Source organism: Solea solea, chromosome 1, assembly GCF_958295425.1.
Source record: "Solea solea chromosome 1, fSolSol10.1, whole genome shotgun sequence".
Classification (NCBI taxonomy): Eukaryota; Metazoa; Chordata; class Actinopteri; order Pleuronectiformes; family Soleidae; genus Solea; species Solea solea.
The window spans coordinates 23,431,112-23,442,115 of NC_081134.1; the positions used below are offsets into that span (position 1 = coordinate 23,431,112).

Below are 11,004 nucleotides of genomic sequence, written 5' to 3' on the forward strand. Positions count from 1 at the left end.
TGCTGAGCAGACACTAACCTGTTCACGTTTTGGATATTAATCCGCTGCTGCTGTGGTGGGGAACTACGTTGCGTTGGAGTGTGATGATGGTCGATAATTATCTTAAAGCTACAGTAGTAGTTGAAATAAACTGCCCCTTTGTTTCACCATACATGCATGGCAGAAATGTTCGCTTCCAAGATTTTTTGTAATAAAAACATTACAGATTAATCCTCTGCATTCTTTGTGCTTTTGGATTTTTTTTTGAGGATATCTTTGGCTGTGTTGATGCAAATTGCTTCAAATTTGGTGTAGGTGAAGTTATTTTCCACTGTCAGGGAATATCAACATTTTTCATTATCATATAACACACAATTCAATCAATATCTGAAGCTAAAATGATGTGGGTGTATTTTAGGGATATCATAGTATGGTGTGAATGTGGGTTTAGGAATGAATGTGTGTGTGTGTGTGTGTGTGTGTGTGTGTGTGTCTGTGTGTCTGTGTGTATGTGCAACTCCAGGCACATCAAGTTCAAATCGACATGATACACAGGCACTACAAAGAGGCTCATACACACATGCACTCCTTTGAGTAAAAAACAGGCATCTTGAGGGACTTCAAAGACTTGCCCTCTACGTGAACCCAAACAAAAGTCTGGTTTTGTTTACACAGGTGCAATTACAGGTAAACACAATGTTTCACTTTGTTTGGGGCTCAATTCATCCTGACTGTTAAAGACACAGCCTCAGACGCTGAAGACCTCCACCTCATCAACATCAGTCACAATGTACTGAAAAAGAAAAAGGTTAAATAATTTATCAAAACTAACCCTAACGCTATCATATTATAGTGATTACATGTAAAATAATTACATCAAATCAAACATACATTTGTATGACCTGTGTGATCATCCGTTTTTGATGAAGTTTAAAATCCATAATTTGTATTAGTAGTGTATGATTTCACTTTCACTGAACTCAGTACCACTTATACTTCATAAACTAGTAGTATGAAATACTTTTACTGTATATGTTTTGGAGGAATATAGGCTCAAACTTCACTTTTTGCAACAAATAACAGGGTAATCATTTTTTGGCTATCAGGCAACTGTAATTTCACAGTATTGTTTTGTCAGCTGCCTAAATTATGTAAAATCCGATTAATGCTATGCTATTTATTTATTTAAATCAAGTCTCTAACACAACAAAGTGTGTAATAATGAGGGTTAGGGTTAGGGTTATTACATGAAAGCCAGTGCATCTGAATACTTTTCAGATGCACTGATTACACTGAAATGATTTTCTTCACACATTTTGAATTTGAAAATGCTCAGTGGGACCTGAGAAAGTGGACCTGAGGTGTTGCCAAGGGGGAAGTAATCCTCACAGCAGGCTCCCTGCTAAGTGAAATTCATTTTTGTGTTGGGGATGCAACTGCTCAAATGGATCAAATACCTGAAACTGTGTGAGAATTCCAAGCATCAATAAACCGTTGGATTCCAATGCTGGCAGCTCAGGTTCGAAAAGTATCGAACTGTGGTGTCCTCCATATCAAGAAGCTCTTGGTCCACCAGGTGAACCAAGGTGGCCTTCAGTGGGAGTGTTGCTGTGGTTCTGTAAAAATGCAGAGCAGAAGGGAATTAAAAAAAAAAGTTTTCTGTTGCTTTTAGGTTTCAAGCCCAGTCAATGGAACACATTTTAGGAAATATTAATGTTATTCCAAGATTATCTTTTACTTTTCACATGCCATATAACTCAGAAAAGATTTGTGGGAAAAAGAAATGCAAATAATTTCATGACCACTGTCTGATATAATCTAGTAACATGTATCGATATAGACACACAGGAGCTATATACACAACCACCCCGACACTCCACTGTCCAAGTACTGAAAAATACATACCCACACACACATCACATATGGTTTTGAGAGAAATGATGTTTAGAAACACTTTTAATTACCCTTGTTAATGCTGTCTCTGTGTATCCTGACAGTTTTTCTTGCACATACAGTGAGAGATAAAATTGTCCTCCATGGTCCACCCTCACTTGGTCCACAAAGGCCATAGGTCACAACAGCATTCCTGCTTAAGCAATGAAAAGGGAAATAAAAAATAAAAAGACATTAACCGGCTCATTCTGTCATGAGGCCGTGTCTCAAATTCCACATCCTATCACAAGTTAATAAGACATATTTCATATATACGGGGGTAGAGTGGCTCAGTGGTTAAGACCGGTACCCTGTGTGCGAAAGACAGCATGGTCGTAATGGTCACAAGTTCGGCTCCGCCCCTGGCTTACTGTACTCAATTCCATTGTTAGTGGCTTTGGATAAAAGTGTCTGCTAAATGACATGTTATGGAATATTTTAATGGGTTCATCAACTGGCCGTCGCTTATTACAGTGCTGCTTCACAGTATGTATCCTTTAATTTATAAGACCACCTAAATACATAAAATACAAATACAATACAAATACAATACAAACAATAGAAGAGAAGGGATGGAAACAACCATAGTTAGTGGAGAAGGGTTTTTTTTACATTGTGGACATGCACCTCTACTGAAGAGGAACTAAGAACATAAACCCTTTAGAACAATGTTTGGAGGGCATCTGACTAACGTTTTACAAGGAGCACAGTAGGGGTGTAAACTGAACATTTTAGGAGAGCAAGCAAAACATTTAGGGGCGCACACCTTAAATTGACTTGCAAAGCAAATATTAATATTTCCGCTCATTTTCACTGTATTACTGATCAATACTTTGAAAATAATTGCAGAAATTGCAATGTGCTGTTTAGAATTCCCAGTGAATTTTTATTGTGCACTTGTTTGTTAAAGAATAAGATCACATAAGAGACATTAAGTGTACATAAAATACCATCACTGTCACTACAGTACAATTATTAACTAGAAGTGGCCCGGTACTGTCCAGTACACAGAACCGGCACTTTTATTTGTGTACTGGCACATTTCACAAGATGCCGGCAATCTCTTATCAGTCCAATTGATGATTATGGTCCAGAGCAATAATGTCTCAGGGTACACTATGTGACGTTCACCTGTTCTCGCAAAAGTCAAGTGTTTATTCCTTGAGTTTGGAGTTTTTATTTTCTATCTAATCTCTATCTGGAAGACGACCGCTGTGGCGACCATCATCATGCTTCAAAAGCATGAGTTAGCTCATCCACACACTCATACTTTCTGATATAATAAAAATAAACATGGAGCTGGCAAGTTGAGGCTTGAAAATATCAGAGGACCATGCACAGAAGGGATTAAGCTGGGATATTGCCCGGTATCCTGGACTCTTTGTTAAAAAATTAATAAATTGATAAAGGTGAACCTGAATTTTCATTAACACTAAAACAAGGCCAGACCAAAAGTTTCACTCCCAGGTCTGGAGTATGCCAGATGTAATATTATTAGATATTAATGTAGATGTTATGCAAGAATTTGATGCACAAGCCTGTTTTCTTTGTGTGTTACCTTAATGACTCTGTCCTGGCAGTGCTGGATGATCTTACACAGCTCCTCTGTACCCTGAGACTCGAGACTCTGATGAAGGATCTGCTCAAACATCTAGTAAAACACAATTTGTAGTTTTGTACCTAACTTTGTGACATACATGCATGTAACACCAGACAAACTGACTCATATAGGAATATCCCATGAAATAATGATAATATATGATAATGTACTACACCCAGTTCCACAGTCTGTATTGTGGCATGTCTGTAGACAACTATATCTGTTTAACTGTCCACTGAGTTATCAAACCGCCAAAAGATGTTCGCCTTTAGTTCTACTGTGTCCTTGATCAATGCCACAGTCAGAACCTCATCATCCAACTATTTGACAAACTCTAGTCAAACAGGAGCTACAGTGTAGGAAAATGATCAAGAAATAAAATGAGTGTCAATAAAATGATTAGCTCTCATAGAAACTTCCCATTGTGTTAACCAGTTAACCAATAACCCGAATTAGACTGGTTAGTCAGTAGTTGAGGTTTCACCTCTCTCATGGGGATCTGGGCCCTTTGGACAAACACTGACGGGCTGCTCACGTCAAACTGTTGCTGCAGACCCTCAAGGCTCAGGTTCACCTCCTTCTCATAGCAGCTGTGCATCTTAACTGGATGGAAAGCCAGCATGGCGATCTTCTCCATGTGCTGAGGAGGAAGACAAGGGAGAGGAAGAGATGGATGAGGCATGGACAGATTTGGGAAAAATGTATAATTGTGTCTCACAATAAATATACTACTGCAAAAGTATCACTAATGTTACACTAGACAAATGCTGTTTAAATCACAAACATATCTGGAATAGGAGTATAGGAATTGCGGATAGATAACATTTGTTTTGTAAAGATCCAGATTCTTGTGCTTCAACTGCGAAAATCAGAGTGCATTTTCTATACATAATCATTATATCTTGTGCTTCAATTTATTTTCTCATGTTATGGGTTTTATTTAAAGCGACACAATTTTCAACCTTCACGTAAGATCTCTAAGCAGGGATGTTCCCATTATTCCCATATAGTATTTCTGATACATGTATTAAAAAAATACATATTTAAAATACAAAATATGCTCTTTTCTGGAGATGATAAAAATTCCTTCATATTTTGTACCAATATATTTCCATTATGTGTATTTTATTTAAAATACTGTAACATACATCCTTTGAAAAAAAGTGATGACATAAGAAGACAAATTGCAGGATGCTGCTTCAGATTGGACGTCATGGTGCTTGTGCCTACTTTAATTTGCCAGGACTTGTTAAGATCACAATTAGTCTACATAAGAATTGAATTGAGTCAAGCGATTACCGTCAGAGCTGAGTTTCAAGACTTTAGAGCTCACTCTGTCGTTTACATCGATGACAGTGTTAAAGTCGCCACATAAAATAATTTTGTATCCGACCAATAGCGGTTCTTTAAGTCTTTTAAAAAGTTGAAAAATGTTTGTTCTCTCATGAGAGGTGTACATGTGTATCATTCGTATTTTTTCTCCTCGGTAAAAACAATCCAACATGAGCAATCTACAAGGAATTAAATTAGGAATTCATTCGTTTTACGAATAATAGTGACATCACCAGTTTTAGAAAAAAGATCCCACCATCAGCTTTACTTTCGCCAATAGAAATTACACTTAGACCTTTGTTCCACATGCTGGATACCTTTACTCTTTACTTGTGTTCAGTCTCAGTTCTTGACAACATAATATGTCAAAGTCAGTTTTCAACAAGAATTCAATTTGTTGGGCTCTAAAAGAATTTGATTGGATGCCATGGGCATTCCAAGATGAAACTTTGGGTGAGGTCATAAATGTTTGGGGGGAAGCTATGGTGTGGGTTTGTCGTCATTTTATAACTTATACTACAAGCTTTTCTTTTCTTTTTCTCTACCTCTACAAAAGGTATTTCATGATCATCATCAGGCTCTGGAGCGGGGAATTCAGGAGTGGGAGAGAAAGAGCCAAAGTTGTTGCTGTAAGGGGGGCTCTCTGCTACAGCCTGCGGGTAAAGCGGGGTGCCGCCGACTCGCTGACCCTGACCCTTATACCTATTCCAAGCCCTACCAGTAGAGGTCCCCCAAACCCCAATTTATGAGATGGAATAAAATGATATCAAAGTTTAGTTGGGGTGGCAAAAGATCCACAATAAGACTGGAAACTCTCCAGCTGCCAAAAGAAGAAGGAGGGATGAGACTTCCAAAATTAAAGGAATACTACCATGCGGCCCAATTGAGATATATTGTAGGTTGGTGCAAACCAGACACAGTGAAATGAAATAGAAAAAGAGTTTGGAGAAAACCCAGTACAGAATATAATTGGGGATAAAGAAACATACAAGAAGATTCAAAACCAAATAGACACAATCACGATGTTCACATACAAAATATGGTTCAGCATAATAAAAAAATATAACATACAGAAAGACACTAATTTATTGAATAGGATAGCAATTTTACACCGACTAGGTACGATATAGGATTTAAACAGTGGACAACAAAGGGAATCACAGCATGGTGTGTTATGGTGAAAGATGGACAGCTTGAGAGTTTCCAAAATATGACAGAAAAAAAGGATTTAGATAATCAATCATGAATTCTGTGGATTCCTGCAACTTAGAGACTACTATATGAAAGAGACCAGGGTGGACTCCTCCTGAGAAGTGAATAGTGTGATCCAGATCATCATAATCAATGCATACAAAGAAACCACAATTAGAATTATATTGGGACTATATAAAAAATGCTACAAAATACATTAAAAAAAAAAGATGGGAATCAGGATTTAACATAAAACTTAGTGATGAAGATTGGCTAAGATTGGTATAATCTGCCAGACATTAGCCTCATGTATGAAACAAAGTGATTTTGAAGCAGAAACATATTTAGGTTACAAGGTCAGAGCTGCAGTGACTTCCTGACAAGTACAAATGAGCATTTCATGGGTTGTACTGGCAACACATATGACAAATGTTGGGTGGCTGGGAGATTTTTTTTTAATCAGTCTTGAATATGTCAAAGATTACCCACAATATTAACTTTGAAGCATTGTTAGTTTTGTGTAGCATCAGATAAAACATGTACTCCCTCCCCTCTTAATTTGAAAAGAGGTCATACGTAATATGGAAATGATTGAATATTTGGTGGTTTTGAGGAGGACTGATGCAGGACAAAAGTATTAATCTTTTACTTTTCATTCCTGCCATATACTCAAGTGTATTGTGAAAACAATGTTCAGTGTTCTATTGATCTATTAATAAAATGTTTTCGTTTGAATTCCAATTTGCCAAGAGACCTTCTTACAAGAAAGTGTGCCATATGCACTAACACAGTGGAAATTAATCATAATGAAGCCTGAGGGTTAAGGAAACAGTTTGTCATCAACTAAATACTGTAGGTGTCCAAAGCCTGAGGGTCAAACTCTTTCCCCGGATGAAGCAGAATCCAGTCACGTTAACTGTGCGTTGTAAGAATGGAAAAGACTGTCATAAAAAATAATAATAATTACAACACCCACACTGTATCAACATTCAGAGTGGACTTAATTTTTAAGAATAGAGGGATAGATTTAGTGTATAGCCTACTTGTTAAATAGACAGGATACCTGCAGCAGCAGCACCAGCGAAGCTCTCTGAACAGATCAGCAATGTGACCCACAGTCCTCACAACCGAAGACGCAGCCGAAACACAGCAAGCGGTTCCGCGAAAACGGGAGCTTTGCAGCTGCGGGTCCGGGTGAGAGGACATCGGTTCTCACAGTGGAACTGTTCAGACAGAAAGTCTGGCTCCCGTGTAACGTCGCAGACAACACCATCTGCATTTAAACACTAAACTTTCGCAAAAAACAGCAAAGCGAAAAGAAAAAAAAAGAGCATGGAACATTTACATGTGCATATATTATTATTATTAACTATATTTCGATTAATGCGTGTATGTGTGTTTAAATACATGTGTATGTATGTATTTTCAATGAGTGAAAAGACGTAGTTACTGTAATTAACGAACACATTTTAGCAATAACTCTTTAGCCACCTGGCCTGCTGTTTAGCTCATTATAATGTAAAATTTCACTTACCTCTACATTTTTGAGCATCTTGCTGTGACATGTCAATAGCCTCCCTCTACCACCAACTTCCCCAGTAATTCCTTGGTCAGCGACTGATGCTGCAACTCCATTACATGTTCATCCACCTGCTGAGCAGACAGTAACCTGTTCACGTTTTGGATATTAATCCGCTGCTGCTGTGGTGGGGAACTACGTTGCGTTGGAGTGTGATGATGGTCGATAATTATCTTAAAGCTACAGTAGTAGTTGAAATAAACTGCCCCTTTGTTTCACCATACATGCATGGCAGAAATGTTCGCTTCCAAGATTTTTTGTAATAAAAACATTACAGATTAATCCTCTGCATTCTTTGTGCTTTTGGATTTTTTTTTGAGGATATCTTTGGCTGTGTTGATGCAAATTGCTTCAAATTTGGTGTAGGTGAAGTTATTTTCCACTGTCAGGGAATATCAACATTTTTCATTATCATATAACACACAATTCAATCAATATCTGAAGCTAAAATGATGTTGGTGTATTTTAGGGATATCATAGTATGGTGTGAATGTGGGTTTAGGAATGAATGTGTGTGTGTGTGTGTGTGTGTGTGTCTGTGTGTCTGTGTGTATGTGCAACTCCAGGCACATCAAGTTCAAATCGACATGATACACAGGCACTACAAAGAGGCTCATACACACATGCACTCCTTTGAGTAAAAAACAGGCATCTTGAGGGACTTCAAAGACTTGCCCTCTACGTGAACCCAAACAAAAGTCTGGTTTTGTTTACACAGGTGCAATTACAGGTAAACACAATGTTTCACTTTGTTTGGGGCTCAATTCATCCTGACTGTTAAAGACACAGCCTCAGACGCTGAAGACCTCCACCTCATCAACATCAGTCACAATGTACTGAAAAAGAAAAAGGTTAAATAATTTATCAAAACTAACCCTATCATATTATAGTGATTACATGTAAAATAATTACATCAAATCAAACATACATTTGTATGACCTGTGTGATCATCCGTTTTTGATGAAGTTTAAAATCCATAATTTGTATTAGTAGTGTATGATTTCACTTTCACTGAACTCAGTACCACTTATACTTCATAAACTAGTAGTATGAAATACTTTTACTGTATATGTTTTGGAGGAATATAGGCTCAAACTTCACTTTTTGCAACAAATAACAGGGTAATCATTTTTTGGCTATCAGGCAACTGTAATTTCACAGTATTGTTTTGTCAGCTGCCTAAATTATGTAAAATCCGATTAATGCTATGCTATTTATTTAAATCAAGTCTCTAACACAACAAAGTGTGTAATAAATGAGGGTTAGGGTTAGGGTTATTACATGAAAGCCAGTGCATCTGAATACTTTTCAGATGCACTGATTACACTGAAATGATTTTCTTCACACATTTTGAATTTGAAAATGCTCAGTGGGACCTGAGGAAGTGGACCTGAGGTGTTGCCAAGGGGGAAGTAATCCTCACAGCAGGCTCCCTGCTAAGTGAAATTCATTTTTGTGTTGGGGATGCAACTGCTCAAATGGATCAAATACCTGAAACTGTGTGAGAATTCCAAGCATCAATAAACCGTTGGATTCCAATGCTGGCAGCTCAGGTTCGAAAAGTATCGAACTGTGGTGTCCTCCATATCAAGAAGCTCTTGGTCCACCAGGTGAACCAAGGTGGCCTTCAGTGGGAGTGTTGCTGTGGTTCTGTAAAAATGCAGAGCAGAAGGGAATTAAAAAAAAAAGTTTTCTGTTGCTTTTAGGTTTCAAGCCCAGTCAATGGAACACATTTTAGGAAATATTATTATTATTATATTGTTATTCCAAGATTATCTTTTACTTTTCACATGCCATATAACTCAGAAAAGATTTGTGGGAAAAAGAAATGCAAATAATTTCATGACCACTGTCTGATATAATCTAGTAACATGTATCGATATAGACACACAGGAGCTATATACACAACCACCCCGACACTCCACTGTCCAAGTACTGAAAAATACATACCCACACACACATCACATATGGTTTTGAGAGAAATGATGTTTAGAAACACTTTTAATTACCCTTGTTAATGCTGTCTCTGTGTATCCTGACAGTTTTTCTTGCACATACAGTGAGAGATAAAATTGTCCTCCATGGTCCACCCTCACTTGGTCCACAAAGGCCATAGGTCACAACAGCATTCCTGCTTAAGCAATGAAAAGGGAAATAAAAAATAAAAAGACATTAACCGGCTCATTCTGTCATGAGGCCGTGTCTCAAATTCCACATCCTATCACAAGTTAATAAGACATATTTCATATATACGGGGGTAGAGTGGCTCAGTGGTTAAGACCGGTACCCTGTGTGCGAAAGACAGCATGGTCGTAATGGTCACAAGTTCGGCTCCGCCCCTGGCTTACTGTACTCAATTCCATTGTTAGTCGCTTTGGATAAAAGTGTCTGCTAAATGACATGTTATGGAATATTTTAATGGGTTCATCAACTGGCCGTCAGTATGTATCCTTTAATTTATAAGACCACCTAAATACATAAAATACAAATACAATACAAATACAATACAAACAATAGAAGAGAAGGGATGGAAACAACCATAGTTAGTGGAGAAGGTTTTTTTTTACATTGTGGACATGCAGCTCTACTGAAGAGGAACTAAGACCATAAACCCTTTAGAACAATGTTTGGAGGGCATCTGACTAACGTTTTACAAGGAGCACAGTAGGGGTGTAACTGAACATTTTAGGAGAGCAAGCAAAACATTTAGGGGCGCACACCTTAAATTGACTTGCAAAGCAAATATTAATATTTCCGCTCATTTTCACTGTATTACTGATCAATACTTTGATAATAATTGCAGAAATTGCAATGTGCTGTTTAGAATTCTAAGTGAATTATATTGTGCACTTGTTTGTTGAAGAATAAGATCACATAAGAGACATTAAGTGTACAGAAAATATAATCACTGTCATTACAGTACAATTATTAACTAGTGCTTGAAGTGGCCCGGTACTTTCCAGTTCACAGAACCGGCACTTTTATTTCCGTACTGGGACTTTTAACAAGATGCCGGTAATTTCTTGAGATTATCAGTCCAATTCATGATTATGGTCCAGAGCAATAATGTCTCAGGGAACACTATGTGACGTTCACCTGTTCTCGCAAAATTCCTTGAGTTTAGAGTTTTTATTTTCTATCTAATCTCTATCTGGAAGATGACCGCTGTGGCGACCATCATCATGCTTCAAAAGCTTCAAAAGCATGAGTTAGCTCATCCACAGCTAACTCATATACTTTCTGATATAATAAAAATAAACATGGAGCTGGCAAGTTGAGGCTTGAAAATATCAGAGGACCATGTACAGAAGGGATTAAGCTGTCCAGTATCCTGGACTATTTTGCTCAAAACAAGATCAATTGATAAAGTTAGGTTGCCATGGAGATTTAT

The 11,004-nt window shown here is 37.6% G+C and overlaps 1 long non-coding RNA gene across 1 annotated transcript; it reads right to left on the reverse strand.

Moving 5' to 3' along the window:
- Positions 1 to 3,471: 3,471 nt before the first annotated feature.
- Positions 3,472 to 7,685, reverse strand: LOC131473486 (uncharacterized). Its single transcript, XR_009242177.1, has 3 exons — positions 7,569 to 7,685; positions 4,047 to 4,151; positions 3,472 to 3,562 (listed from the first exon to the last, which is right to left on the reverse strand). It is a non-coding gene; the product is annotated as an uncharacterized LOC131473486 (long non-coding RNA).
- Positions 7,686 to 11,004: the final 3,319 nt, after the last annotated feature.